Source organism: Meles meles, chromosome 2 (genome assembly GCF_922984935.1).
Source record: "Meles meles chromosome 2, mMelMel3.1 paternal haplotype, whole genome shotgun sequence".
NCBI classification, from domain to species: Eukaryota; Metazoa; Chordata; class Mammalia; order Carnivora; family Mustelidae; genus Meles; species Meles meles.
In genome coordinates this window covers 18530919-18549516 of record NC_060067.1, presented here as the reverse complement: position 1 = coordinate 18549516, position 18598 = coordinate 18530919, and the positions used below count along the sequence as shown (strand labels likewise).

At 36.5% G+C, this 18598-nt stretch overlaps 1 protein-coding gene across 17 annotated transcripts in view; it reads left to right on the top strand.

Moving 5' to 3' along the window:
• The window catches only part of ADGRL3 (adhesion G protein-coupled receptor L3), an 811968-nt gene that overhangs the window by 631265 nt on the left and 162105 nt on the right, over positions 1 to 18598 (top strand). The gene's annotated exons all lie outside the window — the stretch shown is intronic.

The following is an 18598-nucleotide window of genomic DNA, read 5'->3' as shown; positions in this document are numbered from 1 at the left end:
GGACCTGTATGAGGCTCCACACTCCTGCTGAGTCTGCTTATCCCTCTCCCTCTCTCTCGTCACACATCCCCCCTCCACTTGTATTCTTCCTCTCTCTTTCTCTAAAATAAATAAATAAAATCTTATAAAAGGAAAAAGAAAGAAAAAACCATATATCTTCCCAGGGAAACATGTATACATTTTCTTTTATTTACCAACAAATCAAATATGTCTTTGATTTTTAAATGTCCTAGAAATATGAAAGCAATTGAGTGATTAAGACTTTCAGTAAGATTCTCTAGCTCTTCTCACTTTCTTCTGGCTTTTTCTTTCCCTTCAGGTTTCAGGAAATCTTAAATTCCAGTTCTCTTTTAAACACCAAGAGATTTCTTTTTCCCTCCCTCCTTCTCTTCTTCTCTCCTCATTAGCTTCATCTGTCCTCACATGTAGCGCTAGCATGTTTGAATAGAGAATTACCAGATCTGCACATCTAACACAACTTATTCTGAGCTCTAGTTGTGAATTTCCAATTCCCTGTTTGATATCTTTGTTTCAATAATGAACTAATAATAGGAATGCATTTTAAAATGTGAATTACCTTTTTCATTACCGGTGCCATTGTGACCTGTCTACATTTTAACTCTATTGTTTATTATAATCACCTTATTCTTGTTTCTACCTCTTCTTTCTTTTTTTTTTTTTCCCCTCATATCCTACATTCTGTAGCCAAGTAATTTTCTTAAAACAGAACTTCATTCTCTGCTCATAAGCCTCAACAGAATCTTTCTAATTTAGCAGGCAATTAAAATCCTTCAAGATACTGGAAAGTATCACTTCAACCCACTTTTTTGTAACTTTGCACCTAAATTTAAATGCCTTTCATTGGTACCATTAGTCATCAGAATACTACCAACATTTGGGATCCATCTGAAATGTCCTTCTTTAACTTACCCAGCATTACTAAGAGCCAGTTATGTAGCAGGCACTGAGACATTCAAAAAGGAAAGAAAAACAAACCAAAAACTCCATAGTTCCTGTTCTTGGGAAACTAATTGCACTGATTTGAGATTTAAAATTGCACAATTCTATAATTGTTGACAGCATGAATGGAACTTGAGTTGCTTTGAATGATGAATCGGTGTGCACCAGACATAAGAATTGAAGGATAAGGCAGTTCAGCTGGAAAAAGATAATAGTCTTCTCAACAAACCATGGAAGGACAATCGGATATCCATATGCCAGTGAATGAAGTTGGACTCGTACCTTACGAATCACAAAAATGAACTCAAAATGGATCTTAAAACACATTAAGTGATGATAACAGCTATAGGGAAATGCCAGAAAGGAAGAGAGACAGGTCGTGTGACAGTTATAGATAATGTGCCAAGAAAAGCCCTCACTAAGATAACACATGACCTGAAGAAGGAATGGGCACAGGGCAAATCAGAAGCTTCCACCCAGCTATTGTTGGGAGCAAGCTATTGTCTTGCTTTGCAAGGTACAGAGATACTGTGTCTGGTGTGTTGGTGGCACTTGGGTTTTGGTCCAAGCCAGTTTAGTCACCACTGTCTCTTGACATGTCATGCTATTTTGATGACTGGAGCAACGTTGTGTAGCTCCGCAGTCTGAAAAGAAAGGGGGAACAAAAAAAGAAGAAGAAGAAGAAAGGATGGAGTGAAGAAAGGAAGGAAAGGAGGGAGGAAGAAAAGACCCACATTTTAATTATAATAACACCAAGAGATAGGTGTTGTGATTCTTATTTTTTAAAATAAAATAATAGTAATATCTCACATTTACTGAATGTCTACTGTATGCAAGGTTGTCTGTCAGTTGGTATGCTAGATATAGTTTCTCATATATACCATGACATTTAGTCCCCATAACAATTCATTTTGTTGAAAGTATGTGGGAACAACAGTGAAATTCCCCGAGGAACATGTAGGTAAATAAAATAAACTGACCAATTTAAATTAGTTAGTAAAATTCATATTTTTTTTAATAATTAACTTTCTCTGTAAAGAAACTAAGAGGTGGGATCACTCTTAATTCCAACTAAAATAATTTAGAAATAATTTCCAGGACCTATGTAAGTCACAGTTTTAATCCAGTAAACATAAACCAAATTAGTTTCATTATAGTCTGTCTAGATAAAACATGTATGACAACCACAAACTCATTAACTTGGAGCAAACTGTATGCAATGAAGAATCAAAATGTAAAGAAAAGAATTTGGCAGAATATTTTTTTTAAGAGCTAACCCTGTAAAACTGTTAGAAGAAAACATAAGAATAATTCTTCATAAAAAAAAAGAATAAGTCTTCATAAACTTGAATTAGGCAATGATTTCTTAGCTATGACAACAAAAGCACAAACAACACAGAAAAATAGATCAACTGGGCTTCACCAAAATGAAAAAAAAATTGTCGTTCAAAGGGTACTGTCAAGAAAGTGAAAAGACAACCCACAGAATTGGAGAAATTATTTGCAAATTATATGACTGGTAAGAGATTTGTATTCAGAATTTATAAAGAATCTGTATCACTCTATAATAAAAAACAATTAACCGAATTAAAAATTAGGTATAGAATCTAAAGAGACATTCTGTAAAAATGAAATACAGATGTCCAAGAATACACAAAGATGGTCAACATCATTAGCCATCAAGGAAATACAAATCAAAATTATAATGAAATACCAATTTATAACCATTTGATAGACTATATTCAAAAAGATAACTCTAAGTGTTGGCAAGGATATGGAGAAGTTGGAGCACTCATGCACTTCTGGTGGGATTATAAAATGGTATATCCATTTTGGAAAACAGTCTGACAGTTCTTCAAATGATTAAACAGAGCTACCGTATGCTCCAGCAATTCCACTTTTAGGTATATAACCAAGAAAATTGTTACATATATCCCCATGAGAAAGTGTACAGAAGTGTTCATGGCAGCATTTATTTGTAATCGAAAAAAGTAGAAACAACCCAAATGTCCACCAACAGATGAGTGGATGAATAAAATGTGGTATATAGTCATAAACAGAATATTATTCACTAACCAATGAAAACAATGAACAATGATTTATGCTTCAACATGGATGGACCTTGAAAACATGCTAATGAAGTAAGCCAATCGCAAAAGGACATATATTGTGTGATTCCATTTCTATGAAATGTCTGGAACAGGCATATCTATATAGACTGAATGCAGATGAGTTGTTTCTAAAGCTGTGGCATGGGGGAAAATGGGGAGTGACTTCTAATGGGTATGGGGTTTCTTTTTCGAGCAATGAAATTATTCTCAAGTAGATTGAGAACTTCAACGAATACACTAAAAACCAGTTGTTGAATGGTTTAAGTGGCTGAGTTATGTGGTACATGGATGGTATCTCAATAAAGCTATTTTTTTTTTTTAATTTAAAGAAAGAAGGATGCAGAGAGGCAAATCCTTTTACTCGCTACTCCCTCTGTATCAAATGCTCTTTCCTTGTTCTCTGTGTGACTCACTGCTTCATTGCCTTCCAATGTCACCTTTCAGTTAGGTCTGCTTTGATCACCAACCTCAATTTCAAAATTTTCTCCTTTGCGTGTATTACTGTCTAACATACACATATTTTACTTACGTATCTTGTTTATTATTTGCCTCCTCATGAATGGAAGAATTTTTGTTTGTTGATTTTGTTGCTTTATCTCTAGTCCCTAGAAAATGCCTGATGCGTACTAGATATTCAGTATATATTTGTTCACATAAAGGAAATGACGGATATACCCACATCTCAGACAGCCTGTGTGTTTGGATACGACAAATAGTTCTTAAATAGATGGACTGGAGGATAGCTAATGGGGTGTGGTGATAAATAAGGCTGTAGAAGGAAGGAGAAGCCATTGCTACAAAAGATCTATTACAGACACATTAAGGAATTTAATCTTACATGCTATAAACAGGAGAGAACCATGGAAGGAAGGTGAGAAGGGGAATGTGATTATCATTTTAGTTGTATCGTGTTCTCAGAGGCAGGCAGTGGTGGGCCTTTTTTGTTTTGTTTTGTTTTGTTTTGTTTCGTTCTAGTTTTTTTGTGGGAGTTTTAACTAAGTGTGCTCTGGTCTGCTTTTTAAAAATTTCTTTCTCTCTCTCTCTCTCTACCCCACAACCCCCCATCTACCATTCCTCTTTCTCTCCCTCAATCCCTGTCTTTCAAGTAAGAGGGTGTCTCTGAAAATTCCCTCCTACCCTATCCATAATAGTTTATATTATCATGTACTTAAAAGTACAGGTAACACTAAAGACATATAACGTGTAACATGATTTACACTTGTGTATTTATTATTTTAATTTGGACTTCTTTCCCTATGGCTTAAATCAGACATTCATTTAATCCATTTGCAAGTTGGTTTCTAGTCTTTTAACTTTATTTTTAAAAAGTTGACTTTATTTAAAAAATAATAGAAATTCAGATAAGATAAAACATTTTGTCTCCCGGAAAAAAAAAAAAAAAAAAAAACAAACAAAAAAAAAAAACGACAACAAAAACAGTATTTTTCCGATTTAAGTTGGTTACCACAGTCTTTAGATTTTCACACTAAAATTGGGGTTACTTAACCAGTGACCCTAAGCAAGGTGAGAAAAGTAGTAATTCTCTTGGCTTAGTTTTGAAATTATTATTCAGCCCCCAAAAACATAAGCAAATGGTCACAGTTTATTATACGCTCTTAAAGCGAAATCTATTTATCAACCCATAAGGAAATTACAAGCCCTGCTTTCAGTTCTTTGTTTAAAATGCACTGTAGTGCAGTATGATTTGCATGTTAATGATGTGAATCCAACTGTATATTAAATGGAAGGGGAAGATAGAAACTCGCTTCAGAGAGCAGGTTTGTTTGTTTTTCTTGATTTCTTCCTTAAATGTTTAACTTGAGAACACATCTATGAGGTATGCTTATGTGAGAGCTACTCATTTGTGATCATTGACTGGAGTGGCAATGAAGCAAGAAGTTCCATTCTCGGGTTTCTCGCTCAGAAAGCCGCTGGACTCTGGAGGCATTTGAACATCTTTGGGAGGCAGGTGTAATGTAACAAACAAGAGGCTGGCAGAATTCAGTCTGTGCCACGTCCTCTCTGAAATCAGAAAACATGAAGCTGCCGTGATTTCTCTTTCTCTCATTAACTACCCCCATTCTGGACCACATTCAAGCACACCGTTGGGATGCTTCGTGTTTTGCGTTTCTCGTTGGATTCCTGTTATGTGGCTGTGTGCATGTTCTCATTAAGTAAAAGCACAGAATAAAAGCAATTTTTAAAATATTAATGTGTGATTTGTAGAAGTGTGTCTTAGAAGCATGGAATTACTAGAAGTTGAAAAAGCAGAATCTGTGTTTTTGAAAGTCATCCAATGTTCTTTTATTTACAGGCTTTGAGCCATTTTAAAGTTGAAAAGCAACCATGGAGCCATTTCATGTTCAGATTAATATATATTTAAATTATCCTAAAGCCATTATCAGCATGCAGTAGCCCTCTTATTGAATAAACACAGCTTAGAGGTAACTGAAGAAACTCCTCTACACCAGGAGTTCTCAAACAGAGGTAACTTTGTCCCAAAGGGACATTTGGCAACTTCTAGAGATATTTTTGCTTGTCACAACTGTGGGTAGTGAGTATTACCAGCATCTAGTGCATCTAATGGCCAAAGGTGTTGCTAAGTATTCTATAGTACACAGGATGACACCCCATAAAGCCACACAACAAAGAATTGTGTGTCCTCAAATGTCAATAGTACCAAGATTGGGAATTCCTGCTCTAAATAAAGAAACAAAGCCAAATCATATCCTAAAGTTTGCATTCTGATTCACAAACACTGAGAAAAGAGTTCGGACTGGTATTATCTACTGGTGTATAACAATGCTCCTATAAACTTAGTAACCTAAACAGACACATGTATTATCTCAAATATTCTGTGGTCAGGAGTCCAGGCCTACCCTGGGTGGTTCTTCTATAAGACTGCAATTATCGTGTCTCCAGGGATGCGTTCTCATTTGAATTCTGGACTGGTGGAATCCATTTCCAAACTCACGTGGTTGTGGGCAACATTATATTCTTTGGGCCTCCATTTCTCGCTAACTTTTGTTCTCAGCTCCTTGGCCTGTGACCTCTCTGTAGTCAGCTCACAACATGGCGGCTTACCTCTTCAGAGCCAGAATGGTAAAGCTTTTCATAAGACAGACAAAATGTGTAATGTAGATCATGCACCTGATGACATAGTTCCGCCACCTTTGCCATATTCTACATGGTAGAACCAAGTACAGATCTCACCCACACTCAAGAGTAAGGAATTGCACAAACGTGTGAACACCAGTGGTTAGGGATCGTGGGGGCCACCTAGGAGTCTGTCTGCCAGAGGGAAGTTATCTTCTATTTATTTTTGCATCTTAAAAATGTTGCTATTCATTAAAAGTTAACTAGCTAAATATAAAATACTTGCTGGTAAAATATACCCATTAGAGAAATAGAAGGGAGACTGCAGATGACTGTCACGTAGTGACTATCATCTAGTGACTTCTTTTTCATTTGTGTAGAATATTTGCAGTAACGTCAAAGTGCTCTGTCTATAGTCAACCCATAGAATTAGGTAGCTTTATTTGGTCCTCTCGTTCCAAAGAGCTATATTTTGACACTGTTAACTTGCTCACCTCTCTTTCATTTTCTTTCTCTGTATTAAGAATTTTCACATTATTTGGTGGTTGGTGGTAGGAGGCTTGGGGAGCAGAATGGCTGTCTTGGGTCCATCACTGATAGTGATAGGTGAAGATTCTTCTACATTTAAAATATATAATTGTGGGGCGCCTGGGTGACTCATTGGGTTAAAGCCCCTGCTTTTGGCTCAGGTCATGATCTCAGGGTCCTGGGATCGAGCCCCACATCAGGCTCTCTGCTCAGCGGGGAGCCTGCTTCCTCCTCTCTCTCTGCCTGCCTCTCTGCCTATTTGTGATCTGTCTGTCAAATAAATAAATAAATTAAATCTTTAAAAAATATATATATGTATACATATAATTGTAAGTAGGATAAATTGAATGACTAATAACTGAAAGTACTGTGAATTATATAACACAAAAATAGGCATTGAATCTGTTACCATAAATTAAATTTGTTTGTTATAATAAATTCGTCTTGTTATATAATAAATTTTATTTACTAGATACCTTCTGGGGAACTTCTTCTGTTTACTTTAAGTATGTGCTGAATCCATATTCTTTGATATGCAACTATGTTTCCCTTTGCCTTTAATATAAACCAGATTAATTTCCACATTGTTGGAAATTAATTTTAGCAGTGAGAGTGCAGTACCACAAAGGCTATAATATTAAAGAGATTCATTATTAAGCAGTAAAGCAAAATATTAATGAATTAGGGTTTTATGATCACATTGTATCTTTTTTTCCATTTGTGTCCTCTTAAAAAGTGCAAATAACTATAATTCTTTTCAGATACCATTTGATCTATTAGATATACTACAAGACATAGTCTGTGATGTTTAATACATATGTGATGACTGTTAAAATTGCATTATGGTAGATACCAAGTGAATTTTTCACTTTCATAGAATTCAGAATTTCTATTTTATGTCATTTGTATTTATAATGCGTGACTTGTAGAGGACATGGAAAATATACAGTCAAACAGATTTTTTGTTTTCTTCATATAATTTCCTTGTATGTTTTCACAATTTGCATATCTTATATGGATATTCACAAATACACAAAGTATTTATCAAGCACCTATTATGTGCCAGGAGCTTTATGGGATGTGAAATACTTCATTATCATTCATAAGTCTGCTGTACCCAATTTTTTTAAAAAGACCTAGTGTTCATCTGGTTTAGAGATTTGTCCAAAGTTTCACAACTAGAATGTGCAGGAGCTAATACGCGTAGGCAGATGTCCCTTCATGTGACTCTGTCTAACTAGGGGTGTAATAAATGGCCAGTCCCAGAAAGAATGGATGCCCAAGTTCTTTTTCTGAATTTGTATCCTAAAAGTAATAAACATATATTGAGCACAAGTACCAGTAATCCAAAATAACAATTTTCATTAATTGGTTCCCATTTCTGCTTACAATCTCTATAAATCCCAGGTATCAAAGGGATTAGGGATTTAGCCAAGTACAGGGAATGGGACACAAGGGGGAAGAATAGTTGAGATTGAGAAGAATGTTCCAGAAAGACACACTCACATCCTCGAAGATGAGAAGGGGCCTTTCTGGGCACGCAGGAAAGAATCCAGGATGGTGAGAAGATAGAAAGCAAAGGCAGGGAGGCTTAAGTGGTGACTGGAGAGGTAAGCAGGATGAGAATTAGTGGGCTTTTTTATGCCATGTTTAAGGATTTTGACTTTATAGTAAATCAGTTGGGAGCTTTTAAAGAACAACAACATCAGATCTGCAGTTCTCAAAGATCCCGATGGTACAAAGTGAAAGATAGATTATAGGTACTCATTTGATGATGCAGGGAGATGACTTAACTACTGATGGCTACAACTACCTGGGTGGTCCTAAAGAGCATTATGCTTAGTGAAAAAAGTCCATCTCAAAAGGTGTCATGCCTGTGATTCTATTTATATAACATTCTTGGAAGGATGAAACTCTAGAGACGGAGAATAGATAAGCGGTTGCCAGAAGATAGCTATAGGCGGATGGGAGGGCATGAACACTAGAGATGGCACAAGGCAGTTCTTTCATGTGATGGAACAGTCCTGCATCTTGAATGTGGCAGTGGTTATACAAATCTATACCTGAGATAAAATCTCATAGAACATAAGCACACACCTGTAAATGAATGCGAGTGGAAAGAAAATAAAGTTTGTAGTCAAACGGATGCAGTCATGTACCAATGCCCATTTCCTGGCTCGATATTCTACTGGAGTTATATAAGATCTCTCCATTGAGGGAAGCTGAGGGAGGGGCTCTTTCTACTATTTTTGCAACTTCCTGTGAGTCTATACTTATTTTAACATGAAAAGTTTATTTTTTAAGGCTATGATAATAGAACAGGCTTTTTAAAGAATGGGAACAGTGGTGAAGAATAAGGAAAGCAATATTCTCAGTGCATCAGTGATCAAATTTGCAAGTCCTATTATGAATATTTTTGCAGTGAATCAAGGCAGTTGATGTGAGAGTTCATTTGCTGAATAACTATTAATTGAGCCCCTCCTCTGTGTCACATGCTGTTCAAGTCACTGAGGATTATTGCCGAGCAAAACAGCAATAATTTGTCTTCAAGGGGCCTTTGGGCTACCAAAATGAGTCTAAAGCTTGGCCTACAAGTGTTATACAAATTTTTGACACTTTTCTACGTGAAGATCAGGTTGTGCTTCCAAGAGATCAGGCTACGGGCAGAATCACTTATGGACTCCTAAATTATGTGGACCATCTACAATTTTCAATCCATAATAGCGTGATTTTATTCATATTACGTATTTCAATACTGATTTAAAATGGCCCTTTTCTTTCCTATCTGTCCCCCCATTTTACTTTCAACGCTAAATATGGAATATTTTTTTGAAAAAAAGTTTTGAAATATCCTGTATGCTCTCAATCCTATCATCTCAAAATTTGAAATACCACCACAGAGCAGGCAAATGATTTCGAAGAAATATTTTTTTCCTTATTCACATTATTTTTCCTTAAAAATATTATTTCCCATGAGACTGCAACTAACAATATCACTTTCTTTTCCAAAGCTGGATTGGATAAAGTGGGCGGTAAAGTACTCCTGGAGTTTTAAATGTCCTCCAGAGATTGAGGTGAAAAAGATACACTTTATAATTTTATTTCAGGCCGGCCTACCTTCTGCTCTTGTTATAGAAATGCAAAAACTACTTCACCTTTGTAAGTTAGATGGCTGTTTATAATTCTCCTGAAAGAAAGTTGAGGGCATCTTGGAATAACCTGAATTTGATTATAATAATGTTATATTATTACTGAATGTCTATTGTATGTCAGTATTACTGAAGTAAATAATAGGAATCCACATTATTAAAGATAAGAAAATTTTGAATTTCTGGAAGATTAATTTGCCCAAAGCCAAATAGCTGGTAGATGATAATCTAATATTTGAAACTAAAATCAATACTTTCCCCAGGATACCTCACTGCCTTTTATTTTATTAATAATACAGTAAATGTACTTCCATGAAGCTTTTGAGGTTTCTTTATAAGTCTCTGAAAATGAACATAATTCTTTTGAAGTAGAGAAGCCCAGCAGGTACCAGTATCCATTTTATTTACTTATTTTCCCCAGTTTGGAATATATTGTGATGTGCACGTATTTGTACATATAGATGTGTATATGTGTATGTTTTCTTTTGTTTTTAGTAGAGAAACCTGGAAATCATTATACTCTGGGCAGATTGTCCCCAAGAAATTTGCTTCTCTCATGTACTTATCACTACCTATGGAGTACATGACTTCATCCTCTTAAAAATTAATAATAATGGAAGCCTGGATGACTCAGTCAGTTAAACAGCTGCCTTCAGCTCAGGTCATGATCGCAGGGTTGGAGATCATGGGTTAGAGCCCCACATTGGACTCCTTGTTCAGCGAGGAGCCTGCTTCTCCCTCTGCCTGCTGTTCACCTGGCTTGTACGCTGTCTCTCTCGCTCTCTCTCTCTGACAAATAAATAAAATCTTAAAAAAAAAAGAAAAGAATGTTTTTTAAAAATGATCATAATAATAGCCAGGAGAAAACAAAATGGGGGAGGTTTTTCTATATTACTCCATTAATTTGGAATGTGATGGGTAGGCATGGTTGGCATGATAGGTCAAAGAAAGCAAGTTGTTCGGTGCATAAATGAGTGAGAAGAAGCTACCAAATTCTCAACATGAGGACTAGTTGAAAACATTTGCCTTAGATGCCCTGAATTCTATTCCTGAGTCTGTAACGGAAAATACCTCGGCCTAATCACTCAATCACCTAATCCTCAGTTCAACATTTCCTTTGTAAACCTTTTTTTGTGTGTGGTATTTCAACCCTTTCCTTTGTAAAAAACCAAAATTCTACTGAGTTAATTTGAAAACCTAACTGGCTTTATTCAATGATTCATGAGTCGGGCAGCATCCTATTAGCAAGTTGAAAGGGACTGCTAGGAGCTATAGAAAATGGAAAATTTTTGTAGCTAGAAGGGAGCAGGAAAAGGAAATTTCTAGCAAAGAGTGGATTGTTTTCGGCAAGGTCACCTTCTTATGGGGAAAAGAAAGGTCCATCAGGCAGATTACTCGCTAGTGTTGACCAGGTAACTGGTTAAAGTTTACATTCCTGGAAAAGGCTGAAACTACAACTGAGTTAAGTATTATGTGTTGGTTTGCTGATGGGGGGGGGGCTTAACCCCAAGTGACTTTATTGTGGGTCTGTTTCCTTTTTAAAAAATTATTTTAAAGGGAAGTAATCATAAATTAATGGCATCTATTTAAATATTTAAGTGTCTTGAGAGTCTAGGTCTGTAATTTCTGATACTTGTATTTTGACTTCTGAATATTGTGTAAGTAAAAATTTGAAACTGTTGTATGTCAAATCTTACAAAATGTAATCTGGAGTAGGTGATTAAATTATTTAATCCAAAATGTCAATGTTAATTGAGATACAGTAGTATACATAGATCTTCTGAAAACACTTTTCAGAATAAAGCATATTTATTCTCACTCACCCAACATGCATGGTTAAGTACTTAATGTATCCCAAGAAGTATATTTATAGGGAAACAAAGTGAAATGTCAAATTTCCCTGTACTTGGGAACAGTGGTAGAGTTTGTGATTTTGGCAGACAGACTTAATTTATGTTTCAAGTCTATAATCTTTATTGTTAAGTCCTTCAGAAGACCATACGATATGTTGTAGTTGGGTTTGAAATTAAGAATCACTTATATGTCAATTTTACAGCTGTTTTCCTTTTTATTATTTAAATTACCTGAATAAATGAATTGCTTAGTGACTCACCAGTGTGAGAGTTGATGAGCACAGTAAAGAGCCACTCTTTTTTTTTTTTAAGATTTATTTATTTATTTATTTATTTGACGGAGAAAGAGAGATCACAAGTAAGCAGAGAGGCAGGCAGAGAGGGGGAAGCTGGCTCCCTGCTGAGCAGAGCGCCCCTTTTGGGGCTCCATCCCAGCACCCTGGGATCATGAGCTGAGCTGAAGGCAGAGGCTTAACCCACTGAGCCACCCAGTCACCCTGAAGAGCCACTCTTTAACTTTCTACAACCTATGGGAAAATTAGACTGCCCATCCTATAAACTCCTTGAGGAGAAAGGGACCATGTTTTGTACAACCCAGTCATCCCATTCTAGCAGCTAATTGGAGCTCCAGTTCATGTCACTCTTAGATTTATTCGATGAAAAATCAATGCTAAAGATTTTGGGCGGTGGGGGCTGGTTTAAAAGAAATATTCTGAAGTACTTAAAAAGTCATATAATACCCTTTTTTCCAGACTCTGAACATAAACAACAAAGCAAATAACCAAGACCAGTAGCTGTCCTAAAATAGAGCCTTACATTTTATCAGATTCTTAGAAACTTGTGCAGATATAACAAGGACAAGCACATATATATTTTTCAAGTACCTGCAATAGATCAAAGTTACTAAAATTGCATTTCTTTAAAAAAGAACTTGAAGCTTAAATGATGAGCTCTTCTTCATTCTTCACTCTTCACTTGAGTGTTTCATTTCCAAACAGAGGATAATTTTATTTTTCTTGAATTTATTTTAGCTTTCTACTTATAAATAAATCATGTAGGAACCTTATATTTCAGTATCACTTTATCTTCATAGGTAAACTACAGTTCACAAGTTAATAATAAAACATATGTCACAGCAAATATTAGGCAATAACTCCAGTAACTGGATAACAATGATGTCAAATCTAAGGGAATAAAACACAATATTGAGACCAGAAGTAAGGAATTATTCTGATTCCTAACACCAATTCAACTCCTTCCCCTCCTTGAATGTCTTACTGGTTGTTGAGAAATCAGGAAACTCAAATCCACTTGAACTTACCTCCCTACTTTGTTTGTTTGCATGGTTTCCTCATGACCAGAGTTTACTTAATAGTCTCATAAATTAAAACTTCTAGAAATGTTAACACTAATGAGAAGACCAATATGCTTCTGTTGATTATAACTCAGGAGTCCTCAGGAATATTTTCATACAGTTTTAAATCAATATATTTCTGTGGTTGTTTCAAATTTAAATAAATAATAATAATTGAATGGAGTTGGATGAGAATTTATGTGAGAAGGACCAAGTCTCCTTTTGTTTAAGTGAAGGGACAAACAGTTCAATTCAGTCGACGATTATCGAAGACCTACTCTGTGTCAGTGAGAAAAGTCATCACCTCCTCTCTCAAAACCCATACCACACACCTCTGATGTCTGGCCAATTAGGCATTTGTTCTTTCTAATTCTGCTCTTTGTCCGTTCAGCCACTTTTTTTTCCCAAGTTTTTATTTATTTATTTGAGAGAGAGAGGGAGAAGCAGACTCCCCACTGAGCAGGGAGCCCAATGCAGGACTGGATCTTGGGAGTCCGGGATCATGATCTGACCCAAAGGCAGACGCTCCACTGACTGAGCCACCCAGGCGTCCCCATTCAGCCACGGTTAACCACAACAACCCAAGGAAACCTGAATTAGATCATGTCACTGCTCTGCTCAGAACCTTCCAGTGACTTCCCACACCAGATAGATACCGAAGTCTCACCGTAACTGTAAAGTCCCGTGTGCTACAGTCTCTGCCGTCTCTCTAATCTCATTTCACAGTGGTTTTCCCTCACACACATTGCTCCAGCTACCCTGGCCACCTCGCTGTGCCCGGGCCTTTGTGGATGCTGGCTCCTCGGTCTGAGAGGCTGCCCAGGTAGCCCCATCACTCACTCTGCCACTTTTTTTTTTTCCTTTTTCTTTTTTTTTTTTTTTAAAGATTTTATTTATTTATTTGACAGAGAGAGAGATCACAAGTAGTCAGAGAGGCAGGCAGAGAGAGAGGGAAGCAGGCTCCCCGCTGAGCAGAGAGCCCGATGCGGGGCTCGATCCCAGGACCCTGAGATCATGACCTGAGCCAAAGGCAGAGGCTTAACCCACTGAGCCACCCAGGCGCCCCCACTTCAATGGCCCTCACCCAGCACTTTCTGTTACTTTCTTCTGCTTTCCTTGTTCTTTGTATCCTTAGCACTTTTAAATATCTAATATTCTGTATATTTTAATTTTTGTCTTATTTATCTCTCTTACTAAAATGAAAGCTTTATGAGGGCAGAGATTTTTAATTTTTGTCATTTTTATTGTTCACTGCTGCATCCCAGCATTCAGAATAGCCATTGGCACATAGTAAGCAATCAGTAATTTTTGGTTGGAGCAAGAAATAAATAACAATATTATCACTGATAATAAACACTTATTAATGTATTATTCTCTGTCATTTGCTTTGCTAAGTACTTTAAATTCATACTGCCTTTTTTTCCCTCAAATAAGTATATATGTTATTATCTCCACGTATTTAAAAAAAAAAACAAAACTAAGGCACAGAGAGGTATCATAATTTGTTCAAAGTCACATCTCTTTCATCTTATTTAATTAATTAGTTTATTTATTTGTTTGTTTATAAATGGGGGAGGGGCAAAGGGAGAGGGTGAGAGAGAATCTTTTTTTTTTTAAGATTCTATTTATTTATTTAACAGACAGAGATCACAAGTAGGCAGAGAGGCAGGCAGAGAGAGAGGGGGAAGCAGGCTCCCTGCACAACAGAGAGCCCGATGCGGGGCTCAATCCCAGGACTCTGGGATCATGACCTGAGCTGAAGGCAGAGAATTTAACCCACTGAGCCACCCAGGCGCCCCGCAGGTGAGAGAGAATCTTAAGCAGGCTCTACACAGCAGGAAGCCAGACATGGGGCTCGATCTCATGACCCTGAGATCATGGCCTAAGCCAAAAATCAAGAGTCAGGTGTTTACCCCACTGAGCCACCAAAGTGCCCCAAAGTCAGATCCCTTTTGAGTGATTATTTATCTCATTGTGTTATAAGAAGACATTTCTGCTGTTATAATGTTTTACCAACTCTAAGATTCTTATTGTTTCATCTTTTAACATTTCATAAGTTAGAATGCACCTAACAATTAAAGACATGTCAGAGTTTAGTTAGCAGGTATTTCATTTTTTTTTTGTTAGCAGCACAAAGGATAATTGATGATATTGTACATTCAACAAAACAGTGTATTAAAACCTTGTTGAGGTCAGTACTCTCTGCTTCACCTCTGAATCCTTGACACCCAGTACAATGTGTAAGACAAACATCAGTAAACGTATACTGAATGAAAAATATAGTGTATTTTCTTCTTTCTATTTCCTATCTTCTTCAGTAGGTTTTTCTATAAAGCTTGTTAGAGAGGGCTTCATGACAACAAGGAACATGATAACTATACCCAACATATTATTCCCCAATACAACTCCTGTTACATGATAGTTGATTAATAAATATGGATACAACAAATTCATCTTGTAATTCCTAGAACCGAATGCTCTTATAGGCACAACATATATGCCATACTTTATAGTTTAAAAAAACAAAAAGATTTCAGACCTCTGTGGGATGATATGGATACACATGGGTTTTAGAGTCAAACTCTCTGTATTTATTTTTATTTGTTTTTTTAAAAGATTTTATTTACTTATTTGACAGAGCATACAAGTAGGGGGAGCAGCAGGCAGAGGGAGAAGTAGATGCCCCACGGAGCAGGGACCCTGACGCAGGGCAAGATCCCAGGACTCTGGGATCATGACCTGAGTCGAAGGCAGAAGCTCAACTGATTAAACCACCCAGGCACCCCAGACTATCTATATTTAAATGCTGACTTTACCACTTATGGACTGTGTGAAGCTAGGAAATTTATGTAACTTCTCTGTACCTCAGTTATGCAGGTAAAGCATTACCACACTGCCTGGTCTATGATATATGCTCAAAGCAAGCCAGCTAATACCTCACAGTATTGTTTGCTGCTGGTTGATTGTCCACTTAGATGCTGAACAACGTATTAAGGTTTGTGGATTCTACAGTTTTTACTTTAGGAGAATTAGAAATGCCATAAGCAAAATTAGCTTAAAGGCAATGACTTCTTCTGTCCTTAACAGCAGTGGGCAGGCTGCTTTCTTGTGGGTCAAGATAAGGTTCTCAGAGTCCCCTTCCAGTTAGTATGCTTAAGAGTGAGGTCTCTGTAACCGTGCCTCGGTTATTTTTCTGTTCTTGTACCTGTAAACATTTAACCTTTGTAGAATTACTGAATCTCTTGGTGCTTCAGCTTCACCATCCATAAGATGAAAGTAATTAATAGTACCTCCTAACAGATTTGTTGTCAGAATTAAATAGGCCGATTCCTGTAAAGTGCTCAGAATAGTGTCGGATCCATAAAAGTGTTCAGTAAACCACAGCAATACCAATAAAGGTACATGTGAGCTGTGTTTGGGACAAACTAATTTCCAAATGCATGAAGACTTTTTACGTATGTGTTTCCATCCTTAAGTTTTGTCTAAAGTTTTACCGCTACCCATAGTCCTAATGGAACGGGAGGGATTTTGATGGACTTGGTTGGAAATCCTGGTTCTATCGCTCAGCAGTTACGTGAGCTTCGGAGAATTACTTGATTTGACTTCTTTCATCTCTGAAGTGAAGGTAAATATATCTGCTTAAAGATTGTTAGGAGCATTAAATTAGAGCAAATATGAAACATGCAGCACAGTTCCTGGCATGATAGGACTAAATATGTAGCAGGTATTTTAATAAGATGTCCCCAAATTCTCCATTTTAGCTCATTATTTTATATAATAAGATCATTACAAATTCATGTTTAATTAGAACAGATGTTTTCCTCTACTTGCAATAAGCATGATATGCTATGAGAAGATCAGAAAGTATAAATGGATTAAGTTACAAAAATAAATATGCCTTCACATGGCTTCTTAAGATAGTCAGATTGTGGAATTTGACTATCTTAAGAAGCCATAAAGCCAAATATTATGAATGAATTCTGAAAGAACTGGGTAATTTCCTGACAGGTAAAATTAATGTTTCTTTTTAAAAAGTAGGCGAAATCAAATCTGCTGCGACCAGCTGATATCCATGGGGATCAGGCAGAATTTCTGTCTTCTACCCGGAGCACTGCGCAAATACCAAAAGTCACTTGCAGAGTTAGTACAGTTTTAGGTTTCTTATTTCCTCTATCAAGCCCTTGGGAAGATTTCTTCAGTAACTGACCTTGGATTTAAATAAATACTTAGCAAGTAGGGAGAAGGAAATGTTTCTGTAGTCAGCCCAAATATCATATGTTGGAATGAAGTTAACACAGAAGTTTAGTCAAGGGAAAACCATGAGGGGAGATACATACTTTAGAGAAGAAAGGAAAACAATGAAGGAGAATCAAGAAGAAAGTCCATGCAGTTTATGAGTAGAAGGTAAACAGGTCTTCTGTTGTGAAGTTTTATATTCTGTTTTTAAATTTCACAGTTTTTTAGAAGATGCCTGTATTAGTGTGCTAGGGCTGCCACAATAAAATACCACAGACGAGGTAACTTAAACAACAGAAATTCATTTCCTCCGTTTGGGCAACTAAAAGTCCAAGACCAAGGTGCTGGTAAGGTTGGTGAGACCTCCTCAGGTCTCACTCCGTGGCGTAGAGATGGCCGCCTTCTCGCTGTGTCCTCACATGGCCTTCACTGTCTGAGCATGCATCCCTGCCAACTCTCCCTCTTCATTTAAGGACAACAGTGCTATTGGATCAGGACCCTGTCTTGGGACCTCATTGAACCTTAATTATCTTTATAAATGCTTCAACTCCAAATAGAGTTATAGGTGGGTTAGGGCTTCAACATATGACCTTGGGGGAAAAAAATTAACAATGTCCCTCCCCCAAAATACATATGTTTTGTGATCAAGCCTAGTAATGTCTTATTAGAATTGTATTCTTCAGTCCCTTCTTAAGCATGTGGAAGACTCAGTTGTAGAATGCGTGAGGTAATTCAGAATGTCATTTTTGATAGCTTATTATAGAAACATGGAATATGGAATTGGGGGACACCGATTTACTTTCTGTATATATGATTATGATTCACTTACCATTTGAGCCTATGTTTTCTCATTTGTAAAATTAGAAATTCATAGTTACAATTACTTGACAGTGAATTCAGTTCAATAATAAAGATAAAGACATGGAAAAAAGGAAAGCATTATACAAATATTGGTTATTTTCACTGTTTTCCATTAGTATAGTCCACAAACTATAACTTGTAATAATATTCAAAATAATATTTATTCTTTTCAAGGCAGATTGAAGGAAAAATAAATTCAACAAAATAAACCAAAATACAAGGATGAAATAAGCCAGGGGACAGGAGAATTGAAATTTTCCTCTAGAAATAAGTTAATTATGAGGGAAAATATTAATATGGAGTTTTGTTTAGTTGCTTTTATGAAAATACTAAGCACGGTGATCATAGTAACAATGACAGAATAGTAAGGAAAATTACACAATTTTGATAAAGTGTTATGTAAATAGTCACTCAAATGTATTTTCTTTAACATTCTTTTAACCTTTCCCT